Source organism: Odocoileus virginianus, chromosome 20 (genome assembly GCF_023699985.2).
Source record: "Odocoileus virginianus isolate 20LAN1187 ecotype Illinois chromosome 20, Ovbor_1.2, whole genome shotgun sequence".
NCBI lineage: Eukaryota > Metazoa > Chordata > Mammalia > Artiodactyla > Cervidae > Odocoileus > Odocoileus virginianus.
In genome coordinates, this window is record NC_069693.1 from 22,800,967 (window position 1) to 22,828,155 (window position 27,189).

The following is a 27,189-nucleotide window of genomic DNA, read 5'->3' on the forward strand; positions in this document are numbered from 1 at the left end:
GTGGAATTCTGGTACTAACAGATTTCATTTCCCTCTGTTGGGAAGACTCCAGAGAGGGGTGTGGCATAACCACACAGAGACGAAGCTTCTCAGGGTGTGCAGGCATCTTTCCTAAAGGAGGGGGCCCATCAGAGCACGGGGTCTCAGGCAAGATAAGGGCTAGTTTCCACACTGGTCAAATGAGCATGTACATAAGCTGGGAAGCCAAGGAAAATACATGGCATCAACCTGACCGCTCTCCAGGAACGAGCCCAGGCTCCTTGAGTCCGAAGGTCACCCCTTCGTTAAGACAGGGCACTGGGAACAGTGACTTTCTTCATTCGTGAAGATACGCTTCCTCCCTGGAGCTGCTCTTCAGCTCCCATGGGTTTAAGTCCCCACATGAAACAAAGGCCGCCGTATTCGTGCTACTCAAGCTGGTCCCCAATCAACTCCATGTCACACTGCTGCCGAAACGGTGGTTTCCGAGGCACTCCGGATTCAGGCAGGCCGGGGAAAACCCTCCCTCTGTGCTACTCTGGGCAAGATATACACATGGGTTGGGCCTCAGTTTCCTCATCTGCAACACAGAGACAATAACAGGACCCCCTCATAGTACCAGTGGGAGAGGTCAGTGGGATAATTCATACAAAGGTGCTTAACACGGCACCTGCTGTATGGTTCACCTTCATAATTAATAAGGTTATTATTATTACTATCGTTACTTTTCAAGCTGGTTAGGCTTTTGGGATTAGGGACAGGAATGAATGCTACTGAATTTACCTATTTGACATTTCCCTCCTCATGCCCAGTCTGCCCGGCTCCCTCCCTGGGAACCGCCACCCCACACCCCCAGTCCCAAAGAAGGATTGCTTGTTGACAGTAAAGAAATTTCGATGTGCAGAAATTATGAAACAGAGGGGAAACTGCACATGCATGGGACTGACTTCTTCCTTACAAGAGGCGCTTAATTCTTATTTTAAGTCATTTGCCCAAAGTCACACAGCTGGTGCGGCAGAGTCAGGACCCTCACCCCAGGCTCTTGCTCCAGAACCACATCTGTTTACTGGATCTGTCTGTCTGTCGGCGCCCAAATAGTGAAAAATCAGAAACCATGTTCTTTAGCACATCTGCCAACACCCCAGGTGAGGACCAAGGAAGGAGAACTGAGCTGAAACAGGCACATCCCTGGTTTCCCAAATCCGCGCTGAAGGATTTGCTTATTTGTATCTCCAATCCCATGACAGTCAACACAGCAGAAAGAAAGAAAAAAAAAAAAGAAGTACTTGTCTGGTGGTCAAAACAGGTGCGTTACTTCATCTGTGAAATACAGATGTTTATACTTGCCCTGTCTTCCTCGGAGGCAATTTTGAAAACCACATGAGCAAACAAATGTGAAAAAGATTCAGAAGACGGGAAGGACTGCCCAAACATTTGGCACAGGCGTCATCTTTCTACCTTGAGCCTGGATGTTGCTTCCTCACCTGGCTTGCAGGTACACACCATGGGCTCAGCAGTTAAAAATATAGATACGTTTCAGCTCTGCGGTCCTCTGGTTTGAGCGTGCCTCAGAAGCACTTGGGGCGGGAGGTGGGGTGTCCTGCCGCAGAGTGTTGGGGCCCACCCTGAGGGTTTCTAATTCTCCAGGCCCAGGTTCGGGGTAGGGAGGGAGAACTCCTGACCGTCTTCCTGATGCTGGTGTCTGGGGTCACACTCTTGAGAACAGCTGCTTGGGACAGCAGCTGCCATGGAGGAGAGACCCAAGTCGGAACCGATGAAGGTATTTCCTTGCAAGAAGGAAAACTGCCCAGGCCTAAAATCTCCGCATCACCCGCCTTTTCCCAAAGAGCATTTCAGATGCTAGCAAACTGCACTCGATAAATCACGCAGTGCCAGCACTCAAGAATTCACCTCTTTAATGAAAAAGGCCCACGGAAGCAGCTGCCTGCTACCGGCCCGCTCCAGATACTTCATAAAAGTCGGAATTGGCTCCATTCATCTTCCTCTCCCCTTTCACACCTGCAGTCTCAAATTTCCTGGGGCTGGGGCTGAAAGCGTGACTCTTGATGGTGAGGCATGAGGCATCACTTTTTCCTCGCGAGCTCGGCACCCTGCTGAGCACACCTGTCCAGATGTCTTGCTGGAACCCAGCCCGCCGGAGAGTTTCCACCAAATATGAGAAAAATAAAACGGTCTTTAAAATTCCTCCCGTGCTCTTGAACTTTCCAGCTGCTGCTGCTGGGAGTCTGACTGTGATGCTCCAACCTGGAGGCACCTCTCGAGCTCCCAGCATCTGTTGACCAACACCCTCATCACCCTCGTTATGAGAGGGGACAGGGCTGCCAGGGTGAGACGGGCAGGGGGCAGTGAGCACGCGCAGGGCTTTCTTCCTCATAAGCTGGGGGGGGTGGGGAGGGGCTTCATTTTTTATTTCATTTTTTTCCCCTCGAATCAGAAAATCGGAAAATGACTGCACGGAAGAGAAAAACTCCCTTGAAACAAATGCCTTTCATGTCGCTCCTTTTGGCTGCTAAGAAGTTTCACCCTTTCTCCTTAAATTCTGTGGATCTTGTTGATGGCTAAGGAGAAGTTACACTTGTGGGACGGGGCAAGGGACTGAGAGAGTGGAAAGAGAGAAGTGCTTCTCTGTGGAAGCGGAGTCAAGAGACCAGGAGACGGCTGGCAAGAGGGGATACGGTTCTGCGAAAGATGACATGGCGAGTTTCTCTGCCCTGCCTTTCGGTCCCCCCCATAAATAACCCAGACAAACACCCTGTGCTCTAGGTTTTGCTCTCCTTCCCCCGCTTTTTAAGTCTCATTAAAAGCCGATATTGTTCGGCCTCAAGATGGAGAGCTCAGCATGGATTTTACTGAACGTTAAATCAACCAGCAAGCGTAGCCAGCAAACTCTGTGGCACTTTAACTTTAAATAATGCAATAATTATTGAATTTCCTTTTTATAACTGAAGTGCTGGAATGTAAACAATGGGGCTGTAATTGCAGGAAGGGGGGATCAATAGAGGCAATCGTTTTCAGCCATGTTAATTGTAAATACAATTGCTCCAAGATGTCAGACTTGTTCTTCTTGCTCCCAGAATCATCCTAACGGATGACAGAGTCCAACTTTCCCATTACAGCTGTTCGTTTCTTTAAGAGGTTCTCAATCAGGTCTGATCAATCTGTCAAGATAATGCATGGAGTAAGTAAGACTCTTCCAAACACAGGCTCCCAATCAATAGCCTGGACCAGCTTAATGAGGTGGGGCTAAGGCCCAGAGGGAGGCAACGGCCCCCAGCTTGCGCCTGGGTTTGGCAGGCTGGCTTCCTCGCCTGGCCTTGGTAAACAGATCAGCCCTTAATGAGGACATTAGTTATGCATGCTTCAGCAAGCAGCAAGGCACCCGTCCCTGGGGACAGACGGACAGAAAACAAAATAGATTAACAGAAAACAATATGGTGCCAAATTAGGTCCAACTGAAGACTTTTCCCTCCTTCTCCTGTGTTCCTTAATTGTCCAGCAGAGTGGAGGACGTCAATTAATCATTCCGATGGGCAAGAGCTCAAGGACCGGGAGCATCCATTGAGAGCTGGAGGATCTCCGGCTGTCTGCTGGCCTCCCTGGGGCTGTCACTCTTAGTGCATGCATCCCCGGCACGACATCTCCCGGGTACAAGAGGGGCCTCTCCCAGAAGGAGACAAGGGAGACCACGCTGGGAGGCCATAGACCCAAGCCAGATGAGAACAAGTCTGCTACTCTTCATGGGTGCCATCAGTTTTTGAGATCGAGTCTTGGTCCTGAGCATGGGGAGGAAGTCAAGAGTCAAGAATCCCACTTCACCCATCCCAGCATCTATGCCATTTGCACAGGCATCACAGGAGTCTGAATTCCCGTGAGATAACCTGGAGGGCTCTTTGGGAATCTGGAGAGCTGTCTTACCTCCCTCGGAGGCCACCATGCCTGTGTGTGCACACTTGTTCTTGCTGTGACTGGCCAGGAGGACAGACTGCTGGCGAAGTCCTCCAGAAAAGACCATGTTCCCAGGTAGCACTAGTGGTAAAGAACCCAAACCCCCGTGCCGGTGCAGGAGACAAAAGAGACATGGGCTTGATCCCTGGGTCGGGAAGATCCCTGGAGGAGGGCATGGCAACTCATCCCAGTATTCTTGCCTGGAGAATCCCATGGACAGAGGAGCCTGGTGGGCTATGGTCCATGGGGTCACAAAAAGTCAGACACGAGTGAAGTGGGGATGAGCGAGAATGAAAGAAAATAAATATACAGCTGGAGAGATCAGAGCCCTCCTCTGCACAAAAGCCACACCTTCTCCAAAGCCTTTCCCAGCTCCCAGCTCCACCCCTCCTTCCTCTGGACCCGCAAACCCCACTGTAGCAGCATCCACTCTGGACTCATCTGTGCTTCAAACCACCTCCAACTCCTCTGCCACACCACGGACAGCACCTCACAGGCGGGGAGAACTTTCAATCCTGGTTCGGGGCACAGCTCCTGACCCAGGGTAGGGACTGGAAGATGGCTGGCTGCAAGTCTGAATAAGCTGAGACACTCCCCTAATGCCCTACTGCTGCTCTTGGTCTTCAGCTGTCACTCCAGACCGAGCTGGTTGGGTCCAATTCCCTCCTCCATTTCAGATGTCCAGCCTCCACCCCACGCCACACCCCCACACCATGAGACACGCCTGGCCATTCTCACCTTACCCACCAGCCCTGGCCTTTCTGGTCTTGGTGCCTCTCCTGCTCGGAGACCCTCCCCAAACCACCCTCCACCTGCTGACGAGCTGCACAGCAGCTATAGCACGCAAGAGGCACCCTTCACACCGGGGCCAGAAGCCCATCTCCCCGCCTCTGGGGCGGCAGAGCACAGGTGGTCCCACCCACGCCCACCACGTGTCATTCTCTTCAGCAGATGCTCCACTGGACTCCCACGTGGGAGTCTGCAGTCCAGGTGGGACGCTGGGGCCAAGGGACAAATACGTTCGCTAATATACACCATTTGTTTAAATGAGACCATTATTTCAGTCTACGGATCGCAGAAGTGCTGTACTTCTCCCACCAAACTAGCCAAACGTTCCCCAGCCAGAGGCCAGCTCAGTCACTGTCATTCCACCCTCTGCTTCATCTACACCCTTTGCTGTGTTTACCTGGCTTTAACATGGCCAACCTCTTTTACTACTAAACTGACAAAGGGCTGTGAGACTTGGGGATACTGAAAAGCAGCCAGAACACCTGGACATCACAGAGACAGGGGCAGAGAGCACACAGCACAGACGCCGCTGCTGGTCAAGTAACTCAGCCGAGACGGCTCCCAGGATGAGTACAGGTGTCTACAGCACCTTTGTAGATGAAAACAGTTTAGTACACAGGTTAGTTCTGACAGAAAATGTCCACAAGCCAACGGAGTGACATGATAGTGCTCAGACATCTGGAAGGAGGTGGCTGCATGGGCAGTCCCACCCCACGCCTGACAGAGCAACTGGACTGTCTCCAGATTCAAAGCACCAGGATGAGGATGTTTCTATTTTTTCACAAACGCACCCATACATCTTTATTTTCTTCCCAAGTTTCCTGTACTCCTATATGCTTTGACCTGCTGCTATCTAGACCCCAAGGAACTGGTTATATGTTACACTTTCATCACTTTTCAAGCTCTGAGACCTTTGAGGAAGGAATCATTCTCCACCTGGGCTCAGACGCTGAACACCTGGATGTATCCCCCTTCCTTCCCAGTTTATGCCTGAGCTTCAGGCTCCTCAGCCTTCTGACTGGCTGGCCCCACTTACAGCAGACCCTTCCCAGGGTCTTCTGAGTGATTTGGTTCAGAAATACCACACCTCCTGGTTCCACTCTCAACCTCCCAACAGAATGTAGCTGTGAGGCCAGTCAGTGAGTTATATTTTTCAAAACGTATTTCTAAATGGTGGGTTTAGGGAGGGTTTTCACCAGCCAGCCCACATTGACCAAAACATTCCTTCCTCATTTTCAGCAAGTTGACTCTGGCCCAGCAGGTCCAAGAGCCAGTGTGAGATGGGTGGGACCCACAGGAGATGGTCTGCTGGGGGCACGGATAGTTTCATTCTGGACAGATGACGGTTCGCAAAACCTGCTGGAGAATTGTGAGGGATCTTCTGCAGTAAAATGCAAGTTTCAGAAAACTGCATCTATAAAACTGGCAACTGGGGAAATCTCCTTGAGCAACATGATGGGGTGTAAGGGGTGGGGGTTGGGGGGATGTTGGAGAAAGGCAGGACTAGAGAGAGGATGGCTGAGATCCTGCCAGCCCTGGGGCACCAGGGCTCTCTGATGCACACTACACGTTAGTAGGGACTCTGCAACTGGGGCAGGGTGACATGTGGATACAGACCAGCATGCGGTTGCTTCCTGGGGCCCCAGTATAAGGATGTGGCCGCTCACTCCCCACACCTCAACATGCTGGCTGGCAGCTGTGTAGAATCTCAGATCCAGGAGCCTGCTCTGTATTAATATAGACTATAGAGCATTCTTTTAAAGGCTGAAAGTATTAAAATAAGTATTTTTCAATGACCTTTCCAGATGACTCTATAATAACATGAGGCCAGAGGAACCAACAGCCAGTGGGGTTTCTGGTGACACATAAGTTTACAGTGGGGGTCTTTGTGCCAGCTTTGGACCCTTCATTCCTCATCTGTCTATCTACATTCCTGCTTCCTGTTTCCTCACACAACAATCAGAGGTACTATTCATCTTCTCTAATCACTGTCTCCATCACTCTCTGTACATGAGAAAGGTCCTCATTAGCGCATCTTCTCACCTTCCCCTCTGCTGCGCCACCCCCTCTGCAGCCAGCCGTGCTGGCTCCTGGACTCGACCCCTCAGTGGCCTCGTGTGTGTGCAGGCGAGTGTGTGTGTGTGTGAGAGAGGGAGAGAGGGATACTGGCTCACACCACTCCCTTCCGTGCATACTTCCCCCCCAGCTCCAGCTGGTGTGTGTGTGTGTGAGAGAGAGAGATACTGGCTCATGCCACTTCCCCCCGTGCATACTTTCCTCCCAGCTCAGCCAAATCCCGCTCCCCTTTCTGAGCATCACACAGTCCACCGTGATTCTTTCTCCTCTGACCTCAAAGCCTGCACCTCACAGCACATCTTTTCCCACTGAGACCCTGAAGACCAGTTACCAGCTTTACGTATGTGCCATATTCCCCCACGAGACTGGAAGGCTCCTGAAGGCAGGGCCCATGTGCCTTCCTAGGACGCACGTCATTCAGGTCATTCTGCAGCAAGAACACAGGCCTGGGAGCTGGGGGCCATGTGGCGGAGGGGGCGCTCAGACACCGAGCTCTCTCCTCAGGTTATCAAATGGAATAAGGCCATCATACGACGCAGGGCCATGAGGATGCAGAGAGTAAATCAATAGGAATATACTTCATAAAAGGTCAGGCAAAGTTAAAAGAAAAAACATTGCTGGGTGATGAGAATCAGTTGGAGGGGGGCATGTGAAGACTTGGGAAGCCTTCCCCACCATCTGATTTCATTGGGGTCCTAAGTCTAGACAGAGACGAATTAATTACTGGATCACCCGTTCACTCACCTCGCTAATGAAATCGTCGGCCTTGCTGGGCAGGAACCGGTGAGGAGGACCGGCTAGCCCCTGGGTGTGAGTCCCACTGGTGCCAGCTTCATTTCCCAGCGCCAACATGACTCACAAGATGACACAAATTGCCAGTGGGCTTTCTCATTATGTGACCTTCAGCAAGTCACCCTTTCCCGCTTCGGTGATAAAAATCTGGATGGCGACGTGAAGAACCTACTTCACGGCATTACGGTGAGGAATGATGGTGGTGCACAGCTTGTAATGACCGGGAAGCACTCTGTCTTTGTGGACAGCTAGATTACTTAACATTTAGAATAATACTGCCTGTTTCAGGTTGAGAAGGCATTCAGATTTTAGCTGAACTGAAGGCTGAACATATTCACTAATGAGCAGTGTCCTTCCCATAGAAACACTGAAAGCTACTCAGTCTACTGAATAAAATGACTAGCAGTACATTAGCAAGAAGCTGATGCAGGTTTAGTTACCATGAAACCAGGGTCACTGCATCCAACATCTGATAAGCAACTTCTTGAGATCACAGAAATAAACCAGAGCAGACCGAGCTGACAACTGCATTTTAAAGGAAGGACCGGGATAAAACAATTTCTTAATCCACAATTTCTCCTGAATTTATAAAAAAATACAACTTCCACTAAAAGACATATTTTTATGATCTAAATCAGCTGTCTGCCAATTTTTTTTCTGTAAACATCTGGACAGTAAACATTTTAGGCTGAGGGCCATCTGGTCTCTGTTGTCACTGCCTAACTCAGCCACCAGAACATAAAAGCAGTGATGGACTGTGTTACAATAAAACTTTATTTATAAAAACAAGTGACTGGCTGGATCTGTACAGCTAGTAGTAGCCATGTGCTAACCTCGGATGTAAAACTTTGTGAAAGCTTTACCCAATCATTCAGAATATCAAAGAAGAGAGGTGAACACACAGTCACGTGTACACACACACACTTTTTTTAAGCAAAATAAGTTCCTTCCAACTCGTCAAACCCCAGTAAGAGCCAAACATGCAAACCTGTTGTAAAAGTAAGCTGTTTCAAAGTGAAGGTCAACAGTAATTCAAGTACCATTTAACTTGGAATTATGAAGTCACTCCAAAACAATTCATCCTTGTTTTCAGACATTTGAACGTAAGAATATGTGTGTAAACGTGCTTTGCAGTGGCAGTACCTGTTCTCAAGTTCCACATCTCAGTCTGTAACCACTGTGAACACCACCACGTGAGCAACAGTTGAGGTTATACATTTATTCAGAACTAAACAATACCTGTAACCGATTCAACTTTTAACCAACCTAATGATGGAATTACTAATGACAATAAAAAAAAAAAGTAGGCAGCCTCTGTGCCCTCTAGCAGCTGAAAATAACCTGTGTTTAAAGAGCCCAGGGAGCAAAATGAAAAGGTGAAAAATCAGGTCATGCTCGTCCCCGTGTATCTTCCTGCACACCACGCTTCTATTTCCTAAGCATCTCTTGAAAGGAGAATGCCAGCAATGATCTTGACATCCAACAATGAGTAATCAGGAAGTCTGGATTTAGAGAAATAAAATATTTAAACATTCTCTCAATAACACCATCCATGTTTATCTAGCCTTGCACAGACTTCAAAGGGCTTGGTGCTTCATTAGCTCAACTGATTCTCACAACTACCTCGTGAAATAAGGGCTATACAGATGCCTTTCTTCACTGTCTCATGGACAGAAGAGAATGTCAGGTCAGAGAAGAGAAACTGGCCGTAACTGGGGAGACTGTGGGCATGAGTTTCAAAACTCTTGAGTTTTAAAAAATTCTTAACTTCAGGACTAACACATTATGATTGGTGACTCTGCTGTACAACCAAGACTTACAGACTGTGTTTCACAGATATCTGGGTAAGATCAGGCAGGTGTTCTCCACCTAGCACCAGCACCCATGAAAAGATGCCTGCATGGCTCCTGTAGGCTCTTGGGTTTGTCTCTGCCACTTATAAATGAGAATGGGGCTTGTATGTGGGGGGCCACGCAAGTTAACCCCCAGTCTTCTCATCCTGGATCCACGTTGGTGGTGCCACACTGCGCTACACTGTGAATAACCCAATGCAAAGATCCCCCGAAAACCAATGCCTCTATTGGGAGCAGCAGACTGAAAAAACCAAAGGCGGAAAGCTAAGCTGTACCACGCTCGGGTGAGAAGGGTGTTCAGGATGAATGTGGCTTCATGAGGGAAGCCAACTTAATTCTGCCACTGGAGTTAATATTTGTTAATTGGTAGGAAAAGGTAAAATTAATGAGGACATTAACATAGCTATTTAAAAACAGCTCCATGTTCCTCCCATTGTAACACATGGAACTATCAGGAAGTAATTGAGGGAAAAGGACACTGTCAATTCTCAATTATCTGCATGAATGAAGCGCTCAGTGACACGGATAATCCAAGTCATTTACATTTGGATTTAGAAAGTAACATCTTTTTCCCTTGGAAAACTTACCTTCCTAATTACAGCTTGCCGAATGTGATGGAGAAAACAGTTTACCTTCTCTGCCAGAGAAGAAAGTTGTTGGGGAGGGTACAGAAACTGCCGGGAATTTCAGACCTGCCACAGATAACCCAAGGCAGACTAAAAAAGAAGTACCGACAGTGGTGGTCCAATATGCTAACCATTAGCCACTTGTGATGATGTATGTCTGAATTAACTTAAATACAACGTGAAGTCCCACTCCTCAGCCACGCAGGCTGCGTGTCAAGTGCTCACAGCCACTTGTGGCTAGTGGCTACCGTGTGGTAGCAGATATGGAACACGTCCATCATCGGGGAAAGTTTCAGAGACAGTACTGAATTTGAGGCTGCGGACAACCTCTTACTTTCCGGATCAAGTATAAAGTTGGAGGCAGGGAGATGGTCTGCTGCCACTTTTGCAGAAAACAAAAGGGAACTGTAATTCTGGACTCTCTCAGCTAGTTTAATTTCAGGCCCGGTAATGTAGACTCTGTCCAGGGAATAGCACACACAAAAATAAGCATTCCATTCTAAGTAAAATGAGGGTTTTTAATTAACACAGCAGAAAAACGGGTGGATAAAAGGTGAGGCAGAAGAGCCCGGTTTTGAGCAAACTCCGGACATCGGCACCTGCACGCAGTGTGGCCACAGGGCCGAAGGTAACAGGAGGGAGCTGGCACCCCCGAGGGGCCCACCCGGGGAGGTGGCTGCTCAGGTGCCACTCGGGAGCCGTGTCGGGCCTGGTGTCACTTCACATCCTCATTAATTATCTTGAAAGGAGAGGGTTAGTAAACAGCAAGTTAATTAAATTCTCAGATGATGCTAATTCGGGAGGCTTTCTCAAGACTGGCAAGGGCAGAGGCAATATAAATGGGACCTGGATGGGTTAGAAGTCGGAGTGGAAAATAAAATTAAGCGCTGGCTAAACAAACGCCGCTTTAAATAAATCTTTTGGAAGAGCCAAAATGTGCCCGAAAAGGAATCTGGAAAATAGTTGTACTAAAATGAAAAGGTTTCCAACAGTCTAAGGCATATAAGCAGAATGGGAGCTTTTTTTTTTTAAAGGCTTTTTTATGATTTTTAATGCAAACGTTTACGTGCCCAAGGGCTTCCCTCACAGCTCAGCTGGTAAAGAAACTGCTTGCAATGCAGGAGACGTGGGTCTGATCCCTGGGTTGGGAAGATGCCCCAGAGAAGGGAACAGCTATCCACTCCAGTATTCTCGCCTGAAGAATTCCATGGACTGTACAGTACATGGGGTCACAGAGAGTGGGACACGACTGAGCGACTTTGACTTGACTTTTACATGCCCTTAGGAGGAGGTCTATAGGAGGAGCACCCCTGTTCACTGTCACTGCCCTTGACAGCCATGGAGACAGACAGCAAGACACAGTGCGGGGCCTTCCGCTCTCACTTCATGTTCTTTAAAACTCAAGACATTTTTCAAATGAACAGGTAGGATGAGTTGGGTTTTTTAAACTTGCTTTTTTTTTTTTTTAACTTCTTAGTTTGAAATAATTTCAGATGTACAGAAGAACAGCAGAGATGTGGTAGAGAGTTCCCACGTGTTCTCACCCAGCCTCTCCTGCTGTTAATGTTTTGCGTCTTAACATCTGGGATGTTTGTCAAAACCAAGAACCAGACGTGGGCACAAAGCTGTTACTGAAGAACAGACTTTGCACATTTATGGTATTTTCCACTCATGCCCTTTCTCTGTGCCAGGATCCAAAGCAGGATGCCACCCAGCGTTTAGATGTTACGTCTCCAATCCATCCCGGTTCCTCCCTATGTCTGGTGACTTCATCACTCTTGGAGAGAACTGATCAGGTGTCTGTAGGGTGTCCCTCGATTCTGACTGGTCAGATGTCTTCTCACAGTTTGACTGAGGTTACTGCATCACTTCCGGGGAAGATGACGTCAACATGACTGACTAATCACCGGTCAGGTTAACTTTCATCACTCCGAGAAGGTGGTCCGATCAGGCTGCCCCACTGGCAAGCTATTCTCTTTTCCTTCCCATGCTCGATTCAGCAGAAGTGAGTCACTAAATCCAGCCCACAGTCAAGAGGAAGGGAATGAAGCTCCACCTTCTGGCTATTATGCTGTTAAATAAAATTTTAAAATTTTCTAAAAGAGACAACCTTCTCTTCATTTAAAAAGAAGTACCTAGGGACAATGTCTATCTAGAAAGTTAGAATTGTTGCCTTCCTTTTGAAGACTTAAGATTCTCAACATCGCAGATGCATGCACGCCCACAGCTGCAGAACCCTCACTCTGTGCCCAGCAGTGTCCTGCCCACTTAGAAACACTAACTCATTTAATCCTTAAAACAGCCTGATGAAAGTGGGGCTTTGACATTATATTAATCGACTCCAAGTGACAAGTGGGGAGAGGTAGCACGAAGGTGGCACAATCGCTTGCTCATGGAACACAGTTATTAAATAGTGGGGTGGGATTTGAACTCAAGCCTCCTGGCTCTAGAGGTCATGAAGTCTAGAGAGCTCTCTGTAATCCTGCTTCTCAACATACAGTTCCACAAGTTCAGGACAGTCACATGCATAGCAAAGTGTAATTCACAAAGAAGAGTGACCTGGGGCAGGATGTCTAGACCCAATGAGAGAGAGAAGCAGTCACAGTGGCTCCCGAGGATCCGCACTGCAGGGCTCAGTGGGCCCAACAAAACTGAGATGCTCCGGGCAGGAAGGGGTCAGGGTTTCAACAGAAGACAGTCCTCCTCTACCTTTAGAGTGAGGCAGGGAACACCAGATGCCTGAGCAGGTCAAAGGAACTCTCTCGGTCCCCAGGTACAGAAGATGCTCAAAATCCACGGACCACAGTGCTTACCGACACCCCAGCCCATCTGTCACAGAGACCAGCTTGGAACTGCCTCTTCCCAACCACGTTCACTTTTCCTCCTCTTCTGAGGGTTCACTGTGACACCCTCAGAAGACACTTCTGGAGTCAGCAACAGAGCACAAAGGTCAGGGCTGGAGCAAGTCTGTCTGTCTGGGGGCAGAGAGGATGCCAGCTCACAAAGAGCCAGCCACCCAGATGTGTGGTGGGTGGGTGGGGAAGGAGACACTTGGGCCCATGACCTGCCTGATCTACATGGGTTCGTTTAATCCCAACTGTTAATGATGTTATATCCTGACACCAGAAAGAAATAGGGAAATGCACTGCTTCTAGAAAAACAAGAAAGGAACCAGGAATGTGTTGACAGCTACCTCTCTCCCCTGATCGCCCACTTTACTCAAATTCCCACACTGATCTTTATCATTACCCTTCATCACAGAGAAAAACAATGAAGTGAGCAGGGAGCAATTCCTTTTCCCCCTTGCTGGGTGCCCACCCCACACCACTGCCTTCTCTAAATATCCCCTTCATTTCTTCTCCATCTAACTCTCGCTTGTACTGTTCTCCAACAGATTCACCTGCAAAAATTTGCCTTTAAGATTGACACTAACATAGAACCACATCAATTCTAATACCACCCTCATCCCATCTCACACATGGACAGAGAGAAGATCTTCCATCAACACCTAGAAGCACAGAACAGGGAAGAGAAGGTGCCACCCCTGATGGCTGTCTAAGTGTAGGTTTTCCAGATCAGCGTGGTCGTCCTCAGTTTAAACATATCCATCAAGCTAGATCTTAAGGGGAAAACAGAGCACCTCCTCTCAAGATGGAGTCTCATTGTGCATTTTAAAAGCATGTGTACACATTTTATTCAATGCAGAAGAGTGTTAACAGCAGATATCTGAGTGCTTACTATGTGCCAGGCCATGGTTCTCAGGGCTGTTCTAAAATAAAACAGATATATCACCAACCACCCTACAGGGAACTGTGTAACATTTCAATGTATTCTTTCTCATTCATTTCAATGCTTTATTTTGGTTGGAAAAAATAAAATCATATTCAAGAGGGGTGCATTTCCCGATTTTTAATGGCCCCCAAATCTAAAACTTATGGACTGGAGCATGATGTTGGCAAACATCTAAAGTCACTTAAGCAGATGTTTGTAAGCATGTAGAAAAGTAGTGAAGCACGAGAAGTAAACATATATTCACCAAGTAGAGAACAAGAAGCTAACATCTTTCTTTCCTTGAATTTCTGCTTTATCTTCCCCTCAAGTAATGTCACTACTGCTCTTATTACTAACACTGAACTGGTGGATCATCAGAAATTAATGACATCTGATATGTCTCTCATGATACCCTTGTGAAAAATCTGGAAACAGGGTGATCTGATTCTAGTATGGTAAGGTGTCTCTGTGCTTAGGAATGTGGCAGAAAGGACATTGATTATAAATGAAAGCCCACCTGGAGAAAAATGTCTACAGGAAATCACAGCAACCTCATTGGACCGCTCTCATCTAACATTTCCAATAGGATCTGAATAGAGACAGGGGTTCTGCCCATCAACACCACCCACCCCCGCCCCCGCAACCACACGGAGTCCAAAAGTCAGAGAGAACAGTAAGCAGGTGAAATTTAGACACTTTGAAAAGACGACTGATGAGAATGACAACAATTTAATACCAGGCAGTATTTAGTTACACAACTAAAGTAACTAAATAAAATAGTTCAGTATGGGTCCCAGTCAAGGTAAATTAATGAAACAAAGAGAAAGTGTAGAAACAGATCCAGATAAGAATTTAGTGTGTGATATGGTGGCGCGTATAAGTGCAGAAGGAAAGGATGGGTAGGTTGCTTCATAAGTGGGGCTGGGAAGATAACTAACTGAGAAAAAAATAAACATGGAGGAATCCTTGCCTCGTGACATATACCAAAATAAACTCCAGATGGATGACCAAGTTTAGTGTCAAAACACCATGGAAGAACTAACAGCAAATGTTTACGTGAACATGGTGTGGGCAGGGGAAAGGGATTTATAACCTTCACAGAGGCAAAGGAAGCAGAAATGAAAAGACTTCAGTATATAAAAATCTGTAACTTGGGAATCTCAAACATATCAACAGTAAACGACAATGATGAATTAGCATGGGGGGGTGGAATGAAACCATAATAGAGAACAAACACATGTTTATTTAGCTTTTTTTATACAGAAAGAGCTCTTCTAATTTGTTTATTTACGTTATACCCTTGCCAAAATATTATTTACAATAGTGAGATACTAGAAACAATATGAATGTTAAGTGGAGGAGTAGCTGAATAAATCGTGGCATCTTCCTATGGCAGTGCCTCATCCAGTTGTTAAAAATCATGTAGTATAAGCATATTTAATGACATCAAAAAAAACAAACATTGCAAAGTTAAAAGCCAGTTACAAGACAGAATATCATTCAGATTCTACAAAATAATAATATCCCACCTGTACAGAAAAAGCTAAAATTATGTATGCCAAAGTGCTTAAAATTAAAACTTTGGGTGGTGAGATTAGGGGTTTTTCTCTTTAGTGTTTCTCTGCATTTCTAGAAGTTAAAAAAAAAAATAGACAAGAAATACTTTTGAGCTCAAAAATAAGAGTGAAAAAATATCTATAGAAGAGGATGACTTTACCGTCACATTTCCAGATATTATACACGTGGAATGGTGACCAACAGGGCTGAGAAATAGAATTGAGAGGATGAAGGAAAACAGCCTAAATGTCAAGTCTTGTCCTCAGGTCTGGAGGACAGGGAGGCCTGGTAACTGTCAGCTCCATGAAAATAAAAACAGCAGTAAAACCTGCTCCTTTCAGGAGACCACACGTTTCATAGAAGCCAAGGGTTTGATGTGGCTCCTTAAGAAAATGATAGAAAGTTAATGATTCGGTATCTATATCAAGGAAGGAGAGAGACTCTGTAACCATCCAGTGAGGTTTCACCAAGAAGACATCCCATAATAAGTCTTGTCACCCTGGAAATGCGTCCACAAGCAAACACGTCAGAGGCAGGTGACGGGGATGATAAAGAGCTTGGAAACCACTTCATGGGAAAAATTAGAAACATCAGAGGTGTGTACTCAGTGGAACGGAGAGGGAACACGCACGGGGCCAAGGGGCGAAATGAGGTGGGAGCACAGAACTCCATAAAAACGGTGGCACCTTCACGCTGGAGTCCCTGTGCACCTACTGAAAAACAAGTGGTGGAAAAATACTTAGTGGTGCAAGAGAAAGCAGATATGGCTAAGTCTGACAGCAGCCTGTTACGAGATGCACACAGTCATCATTTACAGTCTGTTACTATGATAAATAGCATCAGCAGGAAGATGTTCCTCTTTTGGGAGAGAGGAACAGGAAACAACTGCCTCTCCCCTTGCAGGTAACAGAGTAGACAGTATCTTAACAGAGAGGAGTCTAACAATGAGAGATGGCCCCTAGAGTCCTGCATGTAAAGAAAGTGGAAATATTCAGAGATCTCAATGATCATCGGTTAGGGGTATTTCTGCAGGACATTCCTTCATCAGAGTCAGTACTTCCTAAATGCCCTTCAAAGACCCAGGCGCTTGTTAGAAACACAGATCCCCTGTATTAATATTTTTCCAACTCAGACTCAAAGATGCAAACTCATGGGCAAAACTGAAATTATACTTGAAAGGATTTACCAGCTGATTCTGACGCACAATCAGGTTCATAAACCCTTGGTAAGGTGAAATCTTTAATACGTTTTAAGAAATATCTGGGGTTTTTTGAAGGCAATATATTGAAAGAAACAAACAAACAAAAAATCACCAAATTCTGTCATTAAGATGAATCCTTCCCTGGTGGTTCAAATGGTAAAGAATTCACCTGCAGTGCAGGAGACCTGGGTTCAATCTCTGGGTTGGGAGAGGAGAGGAGAATGGCAACCCACTCCAGTACTCTGGCCTGGAGAATCTCACGAATGGAGGGGACTGCCTGGCTACAGTCCATGGGGTCACAAAGAGTCAGGCACAATTGAGCAACTTTCACTTTCACTTTTAGCCAATATCCATCTAAACATCTCTAATCTACATGCAGAATATTTCACAATTTCACATAATGTATGTATATATGTAACTATATATGTAGCATTTTTATACTATGTTGAGATCATCTTTCCAACTAAAGATACATACACACCATCATTTTTAACAGCTGCATCCACGGCAAGGACTTACAATAATGATTTTATACAGTCCAAATGACCAGTTTACCAACTTAAAAAAAAAAGAAAACCTGAAATAAGCAATGGCATAATGAGGAGCATTTCAAAAGCATATCAACAACCAGAAGTCAGAGTGCCTCATCAGAGACCTAAGGCCACTACACATGGGCAGAAAATCACACTCTTCTGCATGCTCACCGACAGGACACACAGGCCCCTGGGTCCCCTCACAAGTAGGAAGATGATAAACATTTAGAGGGAAAACAGCCAGTCTGTGTGGAGCCTGCAGACCGGCTTCCCCACGTGGAAGAAGACAACATTCTAAGATTTTAAAGCAAACCCATCGAAGATCAGAAGAAAACCTCCCTGCAGAATGCACGGACACTCTGCCTCTGACTCCAGGGCCGAGGCCTCGGTTATAGAGCTGGTCCTCTCCTCCTGCCCCAGGGCCCAGCACCAGGCTCAGACACAGGGAGGTAGCAGGGCGACAACCGGCAGAGCGTCTGGGACGTGTGGCCGCCGGGGACTGGCACCAGCCCTTCGCAGAAATGTGACAGTGACTTCCCTCCAGGACTCCGTGGCCCAGACTCCTCCAGCTTCTCCTTCCCTTGGAAGGCACAAGGAGCCGGAAATACAGGGGGCTCCTGCAAGAGGCAAGGAGGCAGCAGAGAGGGGAGACAGGGCTGGGAGGGGCTGGGCTGCTCAGGTACGACCTGAGAAAGGCCTCAGAAAAATCATTAGAGGGGATCTCACTGCCATTTGGATTTAGGGCCACCCGTGCTCCCTGATAAAGCACCTGAATACCAAGGAGACAGGCATGACAGCGATGGGGGACAAGGCCTGGCCTCTGCTGGGTGCTTCTATGCTACAAAGGCCACCACGTGCAGAAAGGAGGTGAAGCATCTGGAAGGAAAGGACCAGGGCGGAGAGGGGCCATGTATCCAGACTGGCTCTCACGTGCTGTGATGCGTGCTGATTCCAGGCCCTGGGAAGCTGGCTAAGGCCTTGTCCTAAGGAAGAAGATGTGTCTCCGCTGGTCTCCTAGCAACACTTGCCGGCAGCAGGCAGTGTCCAGGAGAAAAGTAAAATGGCCACAGGCACAGATGCGAAACTGAAGCAGGCCTAGCTCCCAGTTAGGCACAGGGAGACCCAGGGTCCCTGGCCCCCAAACCAAGCTTCACCAAAAGGCATTTTGGGGCCCCAGCAACTGAGGTGGTCTCACTTCCTTCTCCTCGGCCCTGCGGCATCTGCAGAACTCCGCCACACCTGCTGCTTCATGCCTGCCGCCCCGGAATAGAAAGGCCGGATTTCCTCTTCGTATGTCAGGGGAAATGCATGCCCCATTGTCCTGAGAACTTTAATCCCAGGCAGCGATGCCCAAGACACCCACATCTTGACTCTTCTCTTTGCACCCCAACTCTTCCCTCTGCAGTTATCTCGACAAGCCTGCTCCACTTGGCGACCCCTCTGCTAAATAGGCTGAGCTCCCATCATCTCCCAGCCATGGCACCAGCTCAGGCCCATCCGTGCTAGAGGACCTTGCCTCTGGCCACTGTCAACTGTTCCTTCTATCAGCCTAAGTTCACCACAGTCTACTTAATCCCACACACCAACGAAAGCCAAGTGGGGGGCGTGGCGACTGAAGCGAGGACTTAACCTCACCCCACAGCGCGTGCAGGGATGGGGCGATGTGGAGACCGGCATCCTCCAGTCACAGCGGCGAGGTCCATTGGCCGCCACCTTCAACTCGGGGGTTGGGGTCAAGGTGAGAGGCCGGTAAGCACGGGTGCAGCCAAGCACATTTGGCGGCGCTTGCGGCCGCAATGCCCTGTTGCCCCAGATGTTTCCCCATTACCTGGTTTTTGTCTGTGAAACTGCTTTCTGTGATTAGATACAAATTGTAAGAAATGTGCTTTCAATTGCTATGTGCTGTACCATTTTTGGAACTGCTTCACATTTATCAAATTTATCACATTTATCCAATCCTAATAACTGGGAGGCAAATGAGCCCATTTTACAGATGCTATTAAGGCACCTGTGCAGGGTCTGAGGCTGGAACATGTCATTTTTGTTGTTGTTTAATCACTCAGTGGTGTCCAACTCTTTGCAACCCCATGTACTGTGGCCTACCAGGCTCCTCTGTCCATGGGATGTCACAGGCAAGAATACTGGAGTGGACTGCCGTTTCCTTCTTCATGGGATCATCTCAATCCAGGGATCAAACCTGCATCTCTCGCATCTCCTGCAGTAGCAGGTGGATTCTTTTCCACTGCACAAACTTGTGCAGGTCAGAACTAAGAACAAAACAGAGTTACACTCCCCAGTCTAGTTCCCTGCTCTGTCCATACCAAGCCAGTCAGATATGAGTATATGGTGAAGACACCATAAGGACTGATTGACTTAGGAGTACCTAAGGTACCATATTGTACATAAAAATTACAGCAAATAGATACATGTATGTGTGTGTTTACATGCATATCTATTTACATATTAAATACACATACATAAACGGCACCTATCATCTATCCATTCATCCGGGTTTCAGGGACATAAGGGATATACCTGTAACCCTGATACAGGCAAACTCCTTGTTCCATTTACGAAATCAGGCATTGCATTCATGATTTTCCAGGGTCTCCAGGTCTAGGGCCCTGATTCAGACCAGGCAGTCAGTCTCCAGAGTCGTTTCAGACACGTAATGAAAAGAAGCACCAACACCCCCAGGAATGAACATTATCCCACTGCCAGCAGTGCTGTGCCCCAGATCTCTGTCCTGACCTCATCAATCTCAAGTCCCTTCTCCCTGGCAGTAGATGAAGTGGGAGCTAATGAAAAAGCACCACTAAGAAAATGCCAATACTCATTCCACATCAACATCAACAGTTGACCATTTTTATCCTCCTTTGAGCAGCCTCGTCCTTCCCGGAGTGCCTCCCAGGCAGGTTCATGTCGGTATGTTCCCTGTAACGCCTGCCTCACAGTGCTATTACTCAGGAAGCGTCATAATAATAATTACCCCGGTGGCAAATTCACAAGTGGGTTAGTCATCGGCGCTGACAGGGCTGGCTCGCACTTGCCCTGGGCTCTCAAGTTCAGCCACAAGAGTGTTCTGAAACAGACTGTTCATTCTTCTGGTGGTGATTTTTTTTTTTCTCCTTTAGAATTGGTTTCAATAGGTTAAACCTCTTGGAACCACAGAAGACGATTTTCAACTCAGTAGCACATAACCAAAACTAGAATGACTTTAGATGTGACTGTACTCTACACAACACTTCAACCCAAGGCGTCTTTTCGTGGAGGCACCTCTAAAGCCACACGGCAGGAGCTTCCTCGGAGCATTTCAAGAAAATTACCTCTGCCTTCCCACGGCGGTAGTCACTGCTGGGAAAACTATGGCAGAGGTAAGCGCCGAACAGTGCCTAACCAATCACGTGCTTCCTCCGACTCTGTTCCCTCCTCGAGAAGCAAACAGTCGCCATTGGCTGATGGGTTTTGCCGTGAGTTGTTTCAAGCCGTAAGTTGTTTCTAGTCAGCAGAGGGGATGCTGCTTCAGTGCCACCAGAGCTGAGCCAGGGATCTTCAGGCAGAACGGGGGGTGGTGGTGGGGGCACCAAGGCAGCAGCCTATGGGCTGGGGCCGGAGGGTGTGACAACGCCAGCCTTAAAAAGCCAACAGGCTGTTGAATGCCAAGCCTGCACTATTAATTTGCATATGACATTAATTTTGCTGTCAGTGTGTTAATGTGTGATTAATTCTGTCATGGGTTAGAGCAAGGAGAATTAGTTAATTGTCAGAAACTCTTCTCATTCACTCTCATGCATCCCCCGCCTCCCTTGAACGTCCCTCTTTTTTTTTTCTCTCTCTCTCTCGTCTGATTAAACTAACCTCCTGGGTTTTCTTCCTTAGGACGCTTCTTTCCCCGCAGGATTTTCATCTCATCTCCTCCCACCCTTTCTATAAATGCATTTTCAGAAGTGAGAATGCCAATGGGTCGAGCATCCCCCCTCCACCCCCCAGCAAGTCTGGACTCTGTCCAGGCAGTCGTAGGGGTGGTTTGGGACGGTCTCACAACAGGGACACACAGATCCCATTCATGTCCGTGGTCCATTGCCAAGGCCGGTGATACCTGTAATGCATTGTACAATCCGCTGTTTGTGTGCTATGCAAATAACCTGTGGGGCTGGAACGAGCTGGAATGTGGAGTGAACACAAAGCCATTGCTGTGCTATAGAAATGGGTCAGTCGCTGCCCATTTTCCCCGGCTGCCCAGAGGCTGGCCAGCTTCTTCCTTCTGAGCAAGCCTCAGCCACTGTCCATGAACCTGAGTTCAGCTTGGTCATTGAGGGCCCATTGCATTTTCATTCATCATTATTCCATCAGCAGCTAGCTAGCTAGACTTAAAAAAAAAAAAAAAAAAGGTCCAATAAAAAGAATCTCAGGGCTCCTAACTCTATTATGGGCATGAGAGTTCTACAGCCTACAGAGCATCAGAAAATTTCGTGGGATAAGAACATGTCACAGGTCAAAATGAGTTGCCCCAACCACAGTGGCAATGTCAAGGATACAGCCATTGGTGAAGGACTGGCAGTCCTGAAGATGACAGTTCCCGGCTATGCCAAAATGTGGCCCCCATCTCTAACCCCTTCCCTGGGTCTTTCCATTACACTGTGGGTTGCCTTGATTTTTGAAGAACTAAGACTGAGGAAGAAGAAGAAATGAACAAAAGTAAATTCACTGATACCCTCAATTGCAACACTATGATCACCCAGAATTCTCATTTACAGGCTGAGAAACCAACTGTCTCCATGTGGCCTAATCCTTTCCAGATCAATTTTCTAGGGGGCTGGAATGGGCACCTGCCAAGGGTGGGCAGGGATCGTAAGTTTTACATCCTCTGGAGAACAAGACAGACATGACAAGAAGCACAAGTTTCAACCTCCCTCTTCAAGACAAACTATAGAATGAATACACGTCAGGTTGTTGAAAAGGGCCCTAAATTTATGTCTCAAAGCGCGTTTCCAACATTTCCCATATAAACAGTTAACTGCAAAATAGAGGAAGTAGGTAACCAAGACTGATATACCTGTTGCAAACAACATTTTATGATTTTTTTTTTTTTTTTTTTTTACAAAGCACAGGGCTCATTTTAAAGACTGGAAGCCACTGTGTTTTTTATTTTTATTTTTTAATTTGGAAAAGAACACCAATTGGGACTTTTTTTTTTAATTAGCAAAGAGTAATGTTCTTATGGGCCATATGATTCTAATCTCTTGTCATTTTATTTCACATATAGTCTTACCACTAAACTCTAGCTAGATGTTGGAAGGGGACCAAGTATGATTTCTCATGATAACCAACTAAACAGTGCTCCTAAGGAGTGTATATTTCTCTTTCTCTCTCACTCACACACACTCTCCCCTGTCTCCCTCATTCCATTCCACCCTCTTACTCATATCCTTCACCAAGTAATAAAAGCCAGATAAATTGTGGCCACAGAGGAGGCAAAAGAAGGGAACTCAGCAGCAGCTCCACTTTTCAATCACTTGTTTGTGTTTCAATTTTCCAAAAATGAATTAAGATCTAGAATCCAAAGAAAGAAAAAAAAAAAAACAACAACAACAACTTTCCCCAGCACTCAGGGAAGTTACCAGAGAAATCGATGAGCTGCAAGGGTATGTGATCAACAGGATTTTGGGTCCCTTCCTCCTTTTCAGATTAAGTGTAGCTCAAATTGCTTTAATATGGGCATTATTCACACATGAAACTAGAATTACTCAGCACGTGGGAAATAGGTCCCGACCACCCATGGCCATTAAGGATCCCATGACATTTTTGTAAGTCAGCCAAACAGCAACATAGACAGCAGGCCCAGCAGTTGCTGGATTCGGAGAAGGAATGATTGCATTCAAAGCAGAAACCACTGTTCCTCCTTCTGGTCCATCCTTAGGCTCTATCAGTGACGTCATTGTGGCCAATCTCCTCCAAGCACAACACATCCAACCTCAAAATGGCTAATTCTGGCTTTTGTGAGCACTGACATACTACATGCAAAACATTGCCAAGAAGTCATCTCCTCTGGGGTTATTAATTTTAAAGGGAAGTCTCCAGTAAGGAGAGATCAGAAGCTGGAAAACAGGGTGTCAAGCACAGTGGGCTGGAGCATAGTTCTAGCACAGGGTTTCTGGACTGTTCTTGAGACAAAATGGCCTCTTAAAATCCATTTCAACATTTCCTCCCTTGGTTTCACTTTTGGGATTTTCTGGAACATTTGGAATCTCCCGTTTCCTTCCCATACAAATGGCCAGTCTGCCCCTTTCCTCTCGATACCTTAATCCTCACTCTACACCTTCTCTCCTTCCTCAACTTCACAATCTCCGTCAATCACTTCTTTAAAAAGCCTTCTGGAACCACTTTCCCCACTGGGGGAGTGGAATTCTCTCCAGGGGAATGCTCCCCTGCCCTCCTGGTTTGCAGTTACCTAGAACAAGTCAGGTCTTCTCCAGGTGCTGGGGACCTGGGGAGCGGGGGAGGAGCAGAGCTGCACGGGGACTTTGGGGAAGTGCTCAGCCATCCATGAAAGATACCCTGTGACTTGGTCCCAAAGGCAGTGCTGGCCTTCCTGGTGGCCTGGAATGGGGGGGCGGCGGGCAGCGGCAGGGCGCTGGGGCTCCTAGCAGGGCCCGTGCATGCCTGCCCGCCCACCCACCCTCTGAGCTGCCCTGGGTAGCTTGAAAGGCTTTCCACGCCGGGCAGGCTCCCAGCACTGCGCGCTCCACAGCGCTCTCTCCCCCACCAAAAAGCCCGAGGCCTCCGGAGTGTACACTAACCACAAGCCTTTCAGTGGCTCATGTATTTACAAACTGAGGCATGTCGAAATCAAAGGGGATACCACATGACATAATTCGCATTAAAATGTCAACAGGCTGACAATTTATAGAGTCAATCCACGGAAGGTGGGGAGGACTAAGACTTAGTAATTGTTTAATTCCTGCTGAAACCCAGGGCCGCTGTGCCTTCGGGAAGCCGGGGTATGCTGGGGGCCTCCAGCCGGTGCAGCGCCCCACGGGGGCTGGCACCAGGCCAAGGCCGGGGGACAGCTTTAACCGTTTAGGGCCCTTGACTCTGAGAGAGAGAGAGAGAGGGGAAGGAACGGGCTTCAGTGAAATGTGGCAGGAGATGGCGTGGGCGGCCCAAGCGTGTGTCCTTCCTCAAAATGGTTTGGAGGGGGGTAGGTCCTCGCTGCTGCCCCCACCCTCACATGCCCTGTGTTTCCCACGTGCCCAGAAGCTGGAGATTTGAATACATGCAAAAGCCCCCAGCCACGGTGTCCTGACTGCCCTGTGGCAGCAGTCTGCTCACCAAGCAGAAGGCGGGGTGGCTGAATCTGCCCCTTGAATATGCTAGCTTCCAAGCACCAGGGCCCCGCCTCCTGAAGGAGCAAATGCAAAGTTATGACCCAAACCAGATCCCCGACTCACAGAAAATCACCCTGGAAGTTTCTTCCACCTCTCTTATCATCCCTAACCAATAGCACTGTTCTGACCGATGGCTCATAATACACAGACTCTTAGCGCCTGTTTTGGACTTAGTATTCCTTGCCCACAGGCGTGGATGCTCTTGGACTTCTGAAAACAGTTTCACTTGCATTATTTCTAATGAACTGATCGTTACCTGGGGAAGGGCCCACGTAGGACTGTGGGGTTGGTGGATGAAATTTGGGAGTTTAACAAAGTTTTTTGGGGGGCATGTGTGTGCTAAGTCGCTTCAGTTGTGTCCAACTCTGTGTGGCTCCATGGACTGTAGCCCTCCAGGCTCCTCTGTCCATGGGATTCTCCAGGCAAGAATACTGGAGTGAGTCGCTGTACCCTCCTCCAGGGGATCTTCCCAACCCAAAAATCAAACCTGTGTCTCTCGGGGTTGGGGGGGGGGGGCGGTGGTTGGCCATATCAATGCCCTTGAATGTACCCCAAGCTCTGAGACAAGTTATACCTTCTCATCATGACACATGAGAGACACACCAAGAAGCGCTATTATAAAGAGTGTCAGGGAAAGCTTATAGTTTTTGATCATTATCAGCATTAGCCACAAATAAACATGTTCCAAAAAGGAGACTTCACTCTGTGGGCCCTGCCCGTGAGGACGCCTGGGGCCACGTGGGCTGTGGTGGGGCTCCCCGCACAAACTCACTGTCTGTGTATAAACAGTAACACCTCATTCTCTCTTCTACCTCATTAACTGAAACACATTAAAACAAGTGTGCACTGGGAGCAGAAAACGAGACTGTTAAACCAAGCTGATATAATCCTCATCAGCTGTGGGAAATGAGACCGCATCAATTATGCTGAATCAACTACAGTCATAGGAATGCGCTGGGCTCTGAGACCCCCAACACAAAAAGAGGAAAATAAACCTTCACTTAAATATATATATAAACATCTATTACATGCATATATACATGCACATATATATACATATATGGGCTTCCCTTGTGGCTCAGACAGTGAAGAATCTGCCTGCAATGTGGGAGACCGAGGTTCAATTCCTGGGTTGGGAAGAACCCAGGAGGGCATGGCAACCCACTCCAGGACACTCTCCTGGAGAATCCCCATGGACAGAGGTGCCTGGCGGGCTACAGTCCATGGGGTCACAAAGAGTAGGGCAGGACTGAGTGACTAAGCACAGTGCATATATGTATGTTTATGTATGTATATATAACACACTCCACACCTACTGCCCTGATGAGCTCTTTCTTGCTATCATCCCATGAGACAGGAGTGCTGATAAAGTACTCCTTTAAGATTCTTTTTAAAAACTCAAACTATTTAAAACTGGAGAAAAACAAGGAAAAACAAAGGTAAATTTATTTTTTAGATGGTGGGGTGAGGGGCAGTGAATTCCATGTGATTTGCTCTTATAGAGTGGCTTCCGAAGTCCAAAGGATGTGGAAGCCAGCAAGTCCTAATACCCAAAATGACCAGGACACCAACTGTGTAAGAAACAGTGAGAACACTTCAAAACGGAAATAGCTAGGAAGACAACAGCAATTCAAGCTCTCCAGCAACAAAACCAAACTGGTGTCTGCCTTCACCTGCCACTGCCAACTGTGAGAAATAGCTCAGAGTGAATAACATTTAAAAATACCCATAAATCCTATTAGAGAAGAAAGTAATGTGTGTGTTTCCAAAATAAGGAAGGTTATGATTACATTGATGATAAGTGACGGAAACATCCCCTAGAGTGTGTAAGAAATGCAAAAGATCTGCATACGATAGTTATAAAATGTAAAATTCACCCAAGGAATGATAATTGTGGCACATGATAATGCCCCACGTCCTACGTATTAGAATATAGCATTTGGTGGCAATAATCACCACATGTGAAGTGAGTGTTGTTATGCAAAACTTCCTTCTGCATTTCCTCATTTGTGTCCAAATTTGCAAACTTAGCATGTTATTGCCGTTGATTTGCTTTGCATTCCATTCCATAGGTCTTTCCTAACATGAGCCATGGACACCTTCCTCATGTACCTGTTGACACCAGCATGAAACTCAGCATTTCACAAGTTTAGTCCTCGGAGTAGTCACTCAACTCACCATTCAAATGAGAGAGCGGCTCTGTTTCTGAAGAGTACTTGCCAGGTCCGCTCATGCTGACCTAACCATCAGGCAGGCAATGAGCTTGGTGAGATTTTTCTGTTGCACATACTTTTTTGCACATCATTTTCAGGTGTTAAAGACTGTTTCACATTAGGTCTTGCTTCTTTAAAACCAAGGAAAGAGGCCTCTCCTCCCACTTACTGACTCAGAGGTAAGTGGGAGGTCCCAGGATTTCGTTCATTAAACCGAAAAAAAAAAAAAAAAAAAATCAGCTTTCAAAAGAAGAGAGGTAGGGAGAAAACATCCATAACTTGAGTAGCCAAGGAGATTAACTTCCAATATACAAATAAGGGGAGCGGAGGAATGCACAGTTTCAAGAAAAAAAAAGTTTCAGCTGAAGAAAAATTTTGGAATATTGTAAATTAATGGATAACAAATGGTTGCCACAGAAACAGTTTGCGCATTTGACTGCAGGTG

General features: G+C 47.1%; 1 protein-coding gene across 2 annotated transcripts in view; it reads right to left on the reverse strand.

Moving 5' to 3' along the window:
• The window catches only part of ZFHX3 (zinc finger homeobox 3), a 249,726-nt gene that overhangs the window by 107,114 nt on the left and 115,423 nt on the right, over positions 1-27,189 (reverse strand). The gene's annotated exons all lie outside the window — the stretch shown is intronic.